Below are 13,743 nucleotides of genomic sequence, written 5' to 3'. Positions count from 1 at the left end.
CTTCAAGAAGCTGCAAAATTTAAGGTCAAGACCTTGGTATTTATCTGAGACTAACAGAACTACTTAACAGTGCATTATCATGAGACAGATTAATTGCACGGTTTAATTGCATGCTAAATTATTCATGTGCTCCTAATCAGATTAAAGACTACATAACAAAGTCTCTAGGGCATTCAGGAAGTCAGTAAGTGAAGCTGGTGAATGACAACGGACTTGAGCAGCATTCCTGGATGGTCACTTACAACTCCAAGTACTTACGTATTTACTATCACTGGTCAACACACAAAGATGAATCATCTTGACAGCAAATAAAGCAGTAAACAGTGAAGTCTAAAGTGGTGCACTTTTGTGCATCCTGAAATTTAGTTTAAGACATGATTTATATTGATTTAATTTGCACTTTTAACGGACAGATTGAAGCTAACTTTGAATCTCGTTTAAACTGATGTAGAGTTAGCATATGTGGATATCTATTCAAGATAACTGTTTTTCAATACAGTCTCAAGCAAAATTATTTGTTTAAAAAGTTTTCTCTTAATGCGAAACAGTATGATTGCAACTGCTTTCCATGTGCCCTCTGCAAGATTATACCAGGATTGTGCTGTGGTCCTGTTTTCTGCTGTCATGATGCTTTAAATCCAAACAATTCTGAATATATAAATTATGGGCAGCTAGCAAAAAAAGTATTTTCACAACTGTACAAGCAACTTCATATGGGCATATACAGAGATTTTGAACTAGACCACTAACTGTGTAAATCAGCACAAGCCTGAAAGAGACCAGCAAGGGCAGAAGACTAGTCAGTGTTTTTAAATTAAGATTTGCCAAAACAAGTTTTCATGAGGTAAGTAGTAACCTGTGAGGAAAAGCTAAACTCTGCTCAGACCTTTCATAAAATCTTCATGAATTATATCCTTCCTCTACTTGCACTGGCAAGATCTAGAAATTAAAATACCCACTTTTGAAGTTTACAGTGTGTTTTGATGAAGCATATCCCTATGTGAAAAACAGACCATTTTTATGTACCATCCAAACCAGATCTCTAGAACCTTTGTATTAAACTTATCACTTCCAATGCACATTTCTATGATACAGATGTTGATGACATTTTAAGCCCAGAGCCATAGGAAGGATGCTGTTAAGTTAGTATTTTAATCAGAGGTTTATTCAAGGTCAGTGTGTCCACTACATGCAAATACAGTGAGACAAATCAGCTCATTTCACCAACTGAATTTATTCAAAGTCACTGTAATGTATATATTGGGTACACTGCATAATTTTTTAAGGAATTCAAGTAACCTTTTTTCCAGCTTACATTTTGAATCATGCCATAGCACTATTTTATCCATTTCAATTATCACAGGTCCTGAAACAATTCTTGACAAAGAAGGAATACAAATAGGATTTGGTTTGTGTGTGTGTGCTTTCACACACTGTAAACACACATATGCACTCACATATATTGTCCTTTGGCTCAAATGTGAAGTGTAACCTTATCAATATTCAGCTGACTATTTGTAATCCTGACAGAACGTTCCACCCCATGATGCAGGTAAGTGCATGTCAGTAGAAGACAAAAGAGCTGATAAGGAAGCAGTATTGGAAGCGTTGCTGAAAAGCCTTTTTTCCCCCTGCTGGAGAAGTGACACAGGATCCAAGACAGGCTTGGAGGTGAGAGGGTGACTACTGAGGAAGAGAGGCAGGGAACTACGAGACAAAAATCCAATGGAGGGCTACAAAGATGCTCCAGGAGACTGAGACCTGGGGCTGATTAGCACGGAGAAGAGATGACTGAGAAGGGATCTTGTAAATACTCATGAACATGTAGGGTGTGGGGCCAGACTCTTTTCAGTGGTGCTCAGTTATAGGACAAGGGGCAATGGGCACAAATGAAAACACAGGAATTTCAACCTAAACACAAGGAAAAGATTTGAGAGTGACAGAGCACTGGAACAGGTTGCTCAGTTGCAGAGTCTTTGAAGACTTTCAAAACATGCCTGGATGCATTCCAGTGCAGACTGCTCTAGGCAAACCTGCTTTAGCAGGTAGGTTGGGATAGATGACTCTCAAGATGTCCTTTCCAACCCCTAAGTCTCTGATCTGGTGAAGGTAAGTGGATTGCACAATGTGTGATTAAGCCAACCTGACTTTTAAGTGGAAAAAAACTGAACAGCTGTCTGTATCTGGTAATCTCTAGTTAGCGACTTTTTGAGCAGTTACTAATTAAGTAAAGACAAAAATCACAGAAACATTAAGCTTGGAAAAGATCCTCACGATCATTAAGTCCAACCAATAACCCTGCTCTACAAAGTTAATCCCTAAACCAGATCCCCAAGCACCACATCCAAACAATCTTTACACACAGGGTTGCCACCAGGGTTGGTGACACGGTCCCCCACAGTAAACTGCTATCTAAGCTGTCAGCTCGTGGCTTGGACAGCAGCACTCTGTGCTGGGTTAGGAACTGGCTGGAGGGCTGAGTCCAGAGAGTGGTGGTGAATGGTGCCACATCCAGCTGGCGGCCAGTCACCAGTGGTGTGCCCCAGGGATCAGTGCTGGGCCCCATCCTCTTTAATATCCTCACTGATGATCTGGATGAGGGGATTGAGACAGTCATCAGTGAATTTGCAGATGACACCCAGTTGGGAGCAGATCAGTTAGAGGGTAGAAGGGCTCTGCAGAGGGACCTCAACCGACTGGACAGATGGGCAGAGTCCAATGGGATGGCATTCAACAAATCCAAGTGCTGGGTGCTGCACTTTGGTCACAACAACCCCATGCAGAGCTACAGGCTGGGGTCAGAGTGGCTGGAGAGCTGCCAAACAGAGAGGGACCTGGGGGTACTGATTGATAGCTGCCTAAACATGAGCCAGCAGTGTGCCCAGATGGCCAAGAAGGCCAATGGCATCCTGACCTGAATTAGGAATAGTGTGGCCAGCAGGAGCAGGGAAGTCATTGTGCCCCTGGACTTTGCATTGTACATAGGCCACACCTCGAGTCCTGTGTCCAGTTCTGGGCCCCTCAGTTTAGGAAGGACATCGAGACACTTGAACGTGTCCAGAGAAGGGCAACAAGGCTGGGGAGAGGCCTTGAGCACAGCCCTGTGAGGAGAGGCTGAGGGAGCTGGAATTGGTTAGCCTGGAGAAGAGGAGGCTCAGGGGTGACTGCATTGCCCTCTACAACTACCTGAAAGGTGGCTGTAGCCAGGAAGGGGTTGGTCTCTTCTCTCTAGCAACCAGAACAAGAGGACACAGTCTCAAGCTTTGCCAGGGGAAGTTTAGGCTTGAGGTGAGGAGAAAGTTCTTCACTGTCATTCGCTATTGGAATGTGCTGCCCAGGGAGGTGGTGGAGTCGCCGTCCCTGGAGGTGTTCAAGAGGGGACTGGATGTGGCACTTGGTGCCATGGTCTAGTCATGAGATCTGTGGTGACAGGTTGGACTCGATGATCTTTGAGGTCTCTTCCAAACTTGGTGATACTGTGAACTCCACTCTTTGGGCCTGTTTGCCCAGCCAGTGCTTTATCCAGCAGAGTGTGTGCTCCAAGCAGCCACGAGCAGCCAGTTTGTCCACGAGAATTCTGTGGGGAACAGTGTTCAAAGGCTTTTCAGTGTCTAGGTAGACCATATCCACAGTCTTTCCCTCATCCAACAGTCAGGTCATCCTGTCACAGAAGGAGATCAGGTTGGTCAGGCAGGACCTGCTCTTCGTAAATCCATGCTGACTGGGCCTGATCCTCTGGTTGTTCGCTATATGTCATGCAGTGGTGCTTGAGACGATCTGCTCCATGCCCTGGTACCAAGGTCTACAGTTTCCTGGTTAATCACCCAGTTAATCTTCTAAGTGGCCACCTGTAGCTAGCATGGCACTACAAGAAGTCCTATCTTCTGGAATAAACAAGGTAAAGGGAGGCACTAGGCTCCAGTTTGAAGGTCACATTAGAAACTCTAAGAGTTTAATTCCAATGCTGAACATTTCCTCCAGAAGACAACCCCAATGAAGAAATTAAGTGTCTGCAAAACAGGCAATAGAAAGAGTAATACTAATTTTAAAGATAACTTGCCAAAGGTCTCTTAGTGGTGTCAGACAATGTTTTCTATCAGCAAATCCTGATGTCAGCAGTGGGGCTCAGTGACATTATCCACTTTATAGATGGAGAAATAGAGACACCGGAAAGAGCAGAGGCTTTCCTGGATTCACACTACAGCCCAGCGCAGCATTAAGGCAAAAACTGCAACACTCTCAAATGTCTCCCTCCTCTGCAGGAACTCCATCATGTTATCAACTATCTATCATAGAAAAAGCAAACTCTGGAGCAGATTTAAGTTTGTTTTCTTTTACTTAAAACAGACTAGTGCGTTTATATTTCTCCACTCTTGTTACACTTGTTTTATGAAGGACCACAAGGAAATAGATACTAACAGTGAAAATGTACAAGGTATCTGCTCCAAGGAACAGCTGAGGAGTTTGAACCCTTGCCCACCACTACCACAAGTATTGTTCAGCCTAATTTCGCAAGGGCTATTTACAAAAATAAATCCCATGCCAAGCTAGATTTAACGACTTACATTAGACCAAAAAGTGCAGTAAAACTGAGCAGACTAAAGAGCAGGACACTGCACTGTTCCCACAGAGGTCCTCCAGGTCCGAGGGCAAATTTCAACTCCTCCAAAGGAGCAATCTTGCCTCAGTATCTGGTTTTATACTGAAACAGTGAGCAAAGCTGCCTGCACAGAGGACTGTCAGCAGAAGCCTTAGCAACTGTCCCTCTCCCTTTAACCAGCGCTTCAATAATCACCTGACTCAACACTGAGCTGGACGGACCAAACGGCAGGCATTTTAGACTCCTCCACATGACTATGTGTGGAAACTGCAGAGGAGAATGACCACTCCTTTTTGTGGCTCTTACATAGAATAGAATAGAATAGAATAGAATAGAATAGAATAGAATAGAATAGAATAGACCAGGTTGGAAGAGACCTTCATGATCATCGTGTCAAACCTATCATCCAACACCACCTAATCAACTAAACCATGCAACCAAGCTCCCCATCAAGTCTCCTCATGAAAACCTCCAGTGATGGCGACTCCACCACCTCCCCAGGCAGCCCATTCCAATGGGCAATCACTCTTTCTGTATAGAACTTTTTCCTAACATCCAGCCTGAACCTCCCCTGGCGCAGCCTGAGACTGTGTCCTCTTGTTCTGGTACTGGCTGCCTGGGAGAAGAGACCAACATCCGTCTGTCTACAACCTCCCTTCAGGGAGTTGTAGAGAGCAATAAGGTCACCCCTGAGTCTCCTCTTCTCCACGCTAAGCAACCACAGCTCCCTCAGCCTTTCCTCACAGGGCTTGTGTTCCAAACCCCTCACCAACTTTGTTGCCCTTCTCTGGACACCTTCCAGCAACTCAACATCTTTCCTAAACTGAGGGGCCCAGAACTGGACACAGTACTCGAGGTGCGGCCTAACCAGTGCAGTGTACAGGGGCAGAATGACCTCCCTGCTCCTGCTGGCCACACTGTTCCTGATGCAGGCCAGGATGCCATTGGCCCTCTTGGCTGCCTGGGTACACTGCAGGCTCATGTTCAGGCTATGATCAACCAGCACCCCCAGGTCCCTCTCTGCCTGACTGCTCTCCAGCCACTCTGACCCCAGCCTGTAGCTCTGCATGGGGTTGTTGTGGCCAATGTGCAGAACCCGGCACTTGGATGTGTTAAATCTCATGCCGTTGGACTCTGCCCATCTGTCCAGCCTGTCGAGGTCCCTCTGCAGAGATCTCCTAGTGATAGTCTGCAAATGTTTTTGACAGCTTACCAACCAGTTAGCTCTGAATATGCATTGATACAGGGTGCTTTGATCACAAACATACTAAAAAAAAAGCCTCACCCCTCAAACTCTGTAGTCCTTTCACAGCTTAGAAAGTTATTCCAGATGCCAGCTGTTCTTCGGGCTAGAGAGACCAATTAATTGCAGGGTAACTTGGTGGTTTATAAATTAGTTTCTTGGCTAAGCAGGTTCTAGTTTGGGCTGGCTTGGAATTGAGTTTTTATGTCCCTAGGAGAGCATGCTTTCTTCCAGTATCAAACACGTTCTGTGGTAGAGCTATAAAACTCACAGAAAAAGCACATACTGTGAATCAGCCAGGTCTCCCCTGAAGTCTGGCGAAAGGGAACAGCTCCTTTCCCTGCAAAATGGCACAGAGGGTGGATGGGGTAGATTACAGAGGGTGGATGGGGTAAAACAGTCCAATGCTGCTGAACTAAAAGCAGGACCGTTGCAGCTAAGTGAGAATATTGAGCCTAGCCTTTCCAAAATGCAAATTTACTGCCCACATATACTACTACAAAGACTACACCATAGTGACATATTTGTAGCAGTCACGCACAAGAAACCCAACAGTACTACATACAGCGTAAGACTTGATTTTCTAGAATGTATTTTTTAATGTACACTGAGCCATATGTGGGGGGATAAGTTTCCACACATTTAATCTGATTCTTCTCACTTGTTCACTAAAGGATATTTAGTCTCTAAAGCCTGTTTTCACAAATATTTCTCCATCAGCATACTTATGAGATACTTTACTCAGAAGGAAAAAACAGAATAAAAGTGGGTACTAATGAGTGGTGAGTCTTGCCTTTAAAATTAAAAAGACCTTTAAATAAACATATTGTGCTGCGTAACCTAATGCTAACATTCCCTCCTTTCTATTTTATGCATAGTAGTTAATAAAACTTGACTGCTTGTAACCGTTTGCCAGGACATAATACCTGACTTTGTCAGACTTGTTCAAAAAGAATCTTAACTTTGATTTCAAGTCTCAGTAACACGTGACTCCGCAGCAGCAGATAAGCCCTACGAGGAGAGGCTGAGGGAGCTGGGGTTGCTTAGCCTGGAGAAGAGGAGACTCAGGGGTGACCTTATTGCTCTCTACAACTACCTGAAGGGAGGTTGTAGACAGACGGATGTTGGTCTCTTCTCCCAGGCGGCCAGTACCAGGACAAGAGGACACAGTCTCAGGCTGCACCAGGGGAGGTTCAGGCTAGATGTTAGGAAAAAGTTCTACAGAGAAAGAGTGATTGCCCATTGGAATGGGCTGCCTGGGGAGGTGGTGGAGTCGCCATCACTGCAGGTTTTCAGGAGAAGACTTGATGGGGTGCTTGGTGCCGTGGGTTAGTTGTTTAGGTGGTGTTGGATTGGTTGATGGGTTGGAGGCGATGATCTTGAAGGTCTCTTCCAACCTGGTTTATTCTATGTATGTATTCTATGTACGTATTAGAACTGAATTTATTTAACAGCAAATTAATTTTTCTACTGATGACTATCATTAAATGCTAAAAAACATAACCCAACTGGAGAATTTTGATCTGGCACCACTTACAAACTAGTAGACATATCCCACACGTGGTGGATACCTAGTTCGTGGCAATGACAAAGTATTACAGCAAGTTTGTATTCAAAACAGTGAACACATGATTTACTGTCTTACTGTGTTTTCAGAGTAGGCAGTTCCTTCCCTGAACTTAAAAGGCTGTTCAAAATGAGAAGACCTGTATTCCACTAAGGTTTTTTTTCCACACTGTGGAGGACCGGTCAATTTTATTTCCACATTTCCAGCTTTTCTAGGCTCTCACAGCAAGAAAAACAGTTTCTGTTCTCTGTATGTTGTATTCCACAGGAAACAAGTTTGCAGAGCTTTATTTAAAGGACAGAGACATGGCAGCTGATGAGTGTTACCAGCTAAAGAAACTGCAGTCACTGGAATACTCTACAGCAGTTATTTTACAAAACTCTGCTACTTTTGGCCCGACCATATTCAGCACAACTACCATCACTGTAAAAATCTATTTAAAGCTGTATTATCTTCCACTGGGATGGCAAATTTTCATGAGATATTGGACTTGAAATAATGAGGCATCTAAGGAAAGAATGTGACACATTCATTTAGAATAAACCAAAACCTTTTTCAGAGTAGAATACTTTATTAACTGTGGCCCAGAAAACATGTGGATGAACATTTCCCACTGTGTATAATGCATTAAATGTTTCAATCTCACAGAAGAGCTGAACAGTAAACTTGCCTCCAAATGAATGAGTCTGTGGCTGGTATTGCAAAACATGTACTGCAAGGCAAATGTATGAAAGCTAAGCCATTAATTGTTCAACAAGGGGAGCGTTATCACATTTTCAGTTCTCAATCTACAACTAGGCACAAATAATGTCAATTAGAGACACATAATTTTCAAGACATCTAGTCAGCATTATCTCTCCTCCTCTATGATCATGTTAAGTCACTTTTACCTGTGCCAAAATGTTCTTTATCTCTACATAGAGGAAAATAGTGAACAGAAATATTTTGTATCACCCAAGGATCCATTATTAGTTCCCAAACCCAGGGTCATGTTTTGAGTGAACTCTGAACTTGGAATTCTCTCCTGGTAACACAGTGTCAGTATCACACAGAATACCCCCTGGGAAACGGTCCACAATGACAAGGGAACAGAGCAGAGCTGGCAGATCTTTAAGGATGCTTTCCATAGAGTGCAAGAGCTGTTAATCCCCTGCTCAGGCAAGGAAGGCAAGAGACTGGCATAGCTGAGTCAAGACTGCTGGTCAAGCTAAAAGGCAAGAAGGAATTGCACAGGCGGTTCAAACCTCTTGGGAAGAGTGTAGGGATGCTGCTTAGTTGTTGAGGTCAGGAAGGCCAGGGTGTGGCTGGAGTTTAACTTGGCAAGGGATGCAAAAATAAGGAGAAAGGTTTCTACAGGTACATCAACCAGAAAAGTTTAAGAAAACACACCTGCCCTGATGAGCAAGAATGGCAAGCTAGTGACAACAGACTAGGAGAAGGCTGAGGTGTTCAACTTTTTTCACAGTATCACAGTATAACTACGGTTGGAAGAGACCTTGAGGATCATCGCGTCCAACCTGTCTCCACAGACCTCATGACTAGACCATGGCACCAAGTGCCACGTCCAATCTCCTCTTGAACACCTCCAGGGACGGTGACTCCACCACCTCCCTGGGCAGCACATTCCAATGATGAACGACTCCCTCAGTGAAGAACTTTCTCCTCACTTCGAGTCTAAACCTCCCCTCGTGCAGCTTGAGACTGTGTCCCTGGTCTTCACTGCCAACCTCTCTCCTTACACTTCCCATGCTGAAGGACCACAAGACAGGGACATGGAGGACAAAGTCTCTCCCATTATAAGACAAGGTTCATGACCACATGAAGAATCTGAATAGACACAGTTCTAGGGACATGATGAGACTCCATTAATTCCATGATTCTATATGACAGGTGCTGTGTGATAACAGTATTCCATAAGGACTGGAATACTTTGGTCCCTTCTGAAAGTTAAGAGTAATCAGCATTCATTCACAAATAGGAAACTGAAACATGACAAGATTCCAGAGCATGGCATGGCAGAATCCCTGAGTGAGCCTGTGGTAGAGCTCAGAAGCAAGGTCAGATCCCTTGCCCAAGTTGTGTGTTCCCAGTGCTGGGCATATATCTTGCACTTTTATTCATCCAGGTATCAGGAATGGGCAGCTCAGCTAGTGATTAACCAGCTCTCTGGGCACAGAAAGCCAGGAAAACAAAGCACAAAAGCATCTTTCTGTATGGTTATGTTGCCATGCTTTGGCTGTATAATGAGCAAAGTAATTAATAAATTGTTTTACTGGTATGCTCTGTGTGAGAAGGCATGATAACCACAACAAAGGCAGCTTTGGTTCAGCAAGTCCCTAAGGACGCAAAAGTTACACTCTCTTTACAAGTATTTTTACATTCCTACTCTGACCTTCTTAGTGGAGTTGGTATACCCGTAGACAAGTCTTCTAAGCAGAGATCCACAGTGCAATGAATGTATTTACAGTTCCACCACCTGGTTTCACAAAGATTAAAAATGTGGACAATAGGTGGCAAGGTTTACCTATTGTTGATCTGACCATGGCAAAGAGTTTCTAGAATTTCTCTTCTATTTAATAATGTTCCATCTGTGTACACTTAGATGGGAACAGCCAGCTAAGCATCATAAAACTGCTAAAATACACAGACAGCAGCTATAAAGTCTCATGCAGCCATTTAACACCAGATAGCAACTTTCCAGCTGGACAGTATGAACAATCATAGGTCCGAATTCATTGTAACACAGTTTATTTCTACAAATTTACTTCACTGTAATCTGATTAAACTTTCAGTAACTCACTCCAGATGTGAATTAAGACTCAATATACATTCAAAGAAGATGCCATTTAAGTGTTATGTAGACCAGGACTCATTATCTACAGTGTTTTGATCAATATTTGCATGTTCCCTCTCCCTGGAAGAACACAGATTTTTTTTCCCCCCTCCATTTGTTTCAGTATCATTCATTAAAAAAATAATTAACATTATAAATGAGGAATGACTCATTTGAATACAGTACAGTCTTTTTTCTCTGACAAGTAAAAATGCATTTTAACCAATTCTACCAGTTACCAAGCTCCTTATCTCTGCTTAGCCAACATTCATAACAGTCATTCACAATAAGACAAAAGTTACCACACTACCTCAAATGTCTGCAGGAGGTGGATGATGATTCACGCCTCCCTCAGCTCAAGCGCAAATTGCAACCTCTTCCAGCCATCCCAGCACCTACACAAAAACAGTGGAAATGGAGATAGAAAAAGTCAGCAATGGTGAGAAGGTGACATAACAAAATCTGAATGGGTGTCCTGGCACTGTTGCCCCTCAGGAAGGTCACCCCAGGCAAGGCCACCAGCTGGACAGTCTGCACAGCAGCCGTAAACACAGCACCTGGGCTTCTCACTCAAACAGCAGCAGCTGCCTGAAACCCCTTGTGCTGTTGGGGGCCTGCCAGCTGCAGGATCCTACGCTAACCTTGACATTAAAATGCATGAACACAGATTTAAATGGCAAAGAGAAGTCAGGGTGAGTGATTGAGACTAATTTTCAATGCACGTCCCACGGTGGAAATCAGTTGGGACTGAATCACCGTGAAGAAGGTATGGATGAGTAGTATCTTATTGTTACCACTTCAGAAAATACATTTCAGGTATAGGTATCTTATAAACTGGTGATTTTAAGAATGCAACATTTCCTTTTTCTCTAAAAGTACAGTGTGTAAGTCTGAGGAAGATGGTATGCTGTTAAAAGAAAGGAAGTATGTCATTTGTTATGTTCAGAATTCCTAAGCACATTATCACTCCCATGATATTTGGCATGGCAGCAGCATCTAAGAAGGTTTTGAATTAGCAGCACTTCTATATTTAAATAAAAATAGTATTAATTCAACACAGAAGACTACTTCTTCCTAAGGTTGCCTTCTGTAGAGCTCAGTTGGACGAACCTCAGCTGCAGGGTCTAGAGAACTCACAGCAACTCACAGCTCACCAGCAACAGCAGACAAAACACAGAGAGGATTTGCAGCTGGGGTCAGATCTGTTTTGCAAAGTGCTTTCCTGCATGCCTTTACACTTGGGATATTTCAACCTAAAACCTCTAGAAAACGTCTTACAGAGAAGAACTGCACTTGTTCCCCACCAAGCTACAGAACTTGTCATCTCTCTGAAGCATATTAAAAAGTCAGCCATGGTGGCCACTTTGATTGACTCATTCATAATGATTTGGTTTCTAATGAGTGTGGCTATGAAAAGACCAGACTTAACAGTATTGGGTTCTTTAAGGAAAGCAGTCTGTGAAAACCTACAAATAACAACTAAAGAAATACTGCATACATTCAGACTGAATGCCTAAGGCCACACTGCCCTATCTTTAGTAAGAAGAAAACAGTATTTTAAGAGAGTTTTCCTTGACTAACTACTAGCACTGACTTAAGAAAGAACAGCAGTAGTCTTGATTTGTACCCATACAACTTTTTCCCCTTTATGTGCATCATTTTAATGTATGGACAGATCCTTAACTAAATAATTGAGATTAAAATGTGACTGCGTGTGAAAACTTCTCAGGAATTCTTCAGTGCATCATGTAAAAGACTACATGTCCTGTCTGCATTTCTATGGAAACCAAAACAAGAAAACCAAAACAAGAAAACCAGAACACAAACAAACAAAAACCAACAAACAACAACAAAAGAAAATAGAAAAGAAAATAAAACACCCATTCCCCAACAACCAGAAGAGCAAATCCTAGAACCAAATAGAGAGAAAAATGAAACAGACATTTGAAAATAACAGAAAACATCTTCCATGCAAAAGCAAGAACAATACTCAATAGGAATCAAGGATAAAATAAATCATCCTATGTGTAGTTTGCTATGGTTAAACTGGTCAGCAGGGCTCTTTCCTGGCTCACATAAAGAAACGAGAGGTCCATACCTGCTAAGCCTTTGCCTGATCTACCCTATAATATATGGCCAAATTCTGGTGTCACACTTCTTAGAAGAAGCCTGCTCACATTCATCAGGTTGAGAATCTAACTGATTGCATGTCTCATTTAGCTATATTTCTGTTAGGAGCACTGGGTTGATTTAATTGCTGATTTTCAAAAGAACTCCTACTTTTCAGAGACGATAATTGACCAGCGATTCACAACTCTCCTTTCTGGAAACACAGGGACAGTTTAGGCAGAAACAAAGCCCAAGGAACCCGCTGACTGAAGTGAACTACCACGCTACTAATAAGTTCTTCTTTCAAAACACTCAAGAGTACCAGCAAGTGGAAATGACCTCCACGTGACAAAGAATCCCATTACAATAGGACAGGGAAAATATTCCAGCAGTCTTTCCCAAATATTTTGAAATCCTGTTCAACAGCAGAAAAGATTTCTCAGCTACTTTGTGGGTGACAAAAGGGAAATGTCCTAACTGATTACCTAATTGTACTCAGAACATTTTGTTTCACTCTTAGTAGCATGTGGTGACAGCACAAAGACTGCACGGTCTGACTCTATTTATTTGCAATAGTGCAGTTTAGAACAAACCACACAAGCACGGAAACAGTTATGACTGCATTTTGTTCTGACACTTCATTAAGTGTGAAAAAGAGACACTGCTGCACCTAAGGTAATTCGAATGGCAAACACTCATCTTTTAAATGATTCCTGGAAAAAAATGCAGCTTCAGCAAGAGGAGAACACAGATTTATGTGAATAAACTATACAAGTGAGGCCTCGTCAGAGACACATTTGACTATGCTAACCTACAGAGTAAACAAAAAGACTGCAGCACTGGATTAAGATAGGGCACATCCAGAACTTGTTTGCTTCAAAAAGAAACAGGTTCAGACACATCAATCCTGTAACTTGGATTACGGCTCCTCAGTGTGTCCCATGCTAACCTACGAGAAAATATGAAACTGGAGATGAGATGGACCCAAATGTGCTAAATGATCTTTAGGTCTTCAAAAAAGCATCTAAGCAAAGGCCCAGTTCTGAAAAATAAGTAAAAAACTTTTGATGCTGTTTCAAGTAAAAAATTCATTGATAAATTACTGAGCTATAGACTAGATAAAGTGGACTGAAAATAGGCTGAAATGCCTGGCTCAAAGGGTTTCAATCAGGAGCACGAAGTCCACCTTTGTCACTAGTGAAATAGCCCAACAGACAGTACTGTTTAGTATCTTCATTAGTGACCTTTTACACTGAAAAGGATCAAACAGTGGAACAGGTGGCTCAGAGAGGTTGTAAAGTCTGGAGATATTCAAAACCCAGTTGGACATGGCCCAGCGCAACTGCACTAATGAAACCCCACACTGAGCAGGAGAGCTGAACTAGATGACC

The 13,743-nt window shown here is 42.7% G+C and overlaps 1 protein-coding gene across 2 annotated transcripts in view; it reads right to left on the bottom strand.

Annotated features, from left to right (window-relative positions):
- GHR (growth hormone receptor) overlaps positions 1-13,743 on the bottom strand; it is a 164,138-nt gene that overhangs the window by 99,359 nt on the left and 51,036 nt on the right. The window contains exon 2 of one of the 2 annotated variants that reach the window (XM_054178418.1): positions 10,554-10,638. The exons of the other annotated variant lie outside the window; for it this stretch is intronic. The gene's annotated coding sequence lies outside the window, so the exon portion shown is untranslated. The remainder of the gene's footprint in view (positions 1-10,553; positions 10,639-13,743) is intronic. 2 annotated transcript variants of the gene reach the window in all.

This window comes from Dryobates pubescens, chromosome Z (genome assembly GCF_014839835.1).
Source record: "Dryobates pubescens isolate bDryPub1 chromosome Z, bDryPub1.pri, whole genome shotgun sequence".
In the NCBI taxonomy this organism is placed as follows: domain Eukaryota; kingdom Metazoa; phylum Chordata; class Aves; order Piciformes; family Picidae; genus Dryobates; species Dryobates pubescens.
This window is presented reverse-complemented; position numbering and strand designations above follow the sequence as displayed.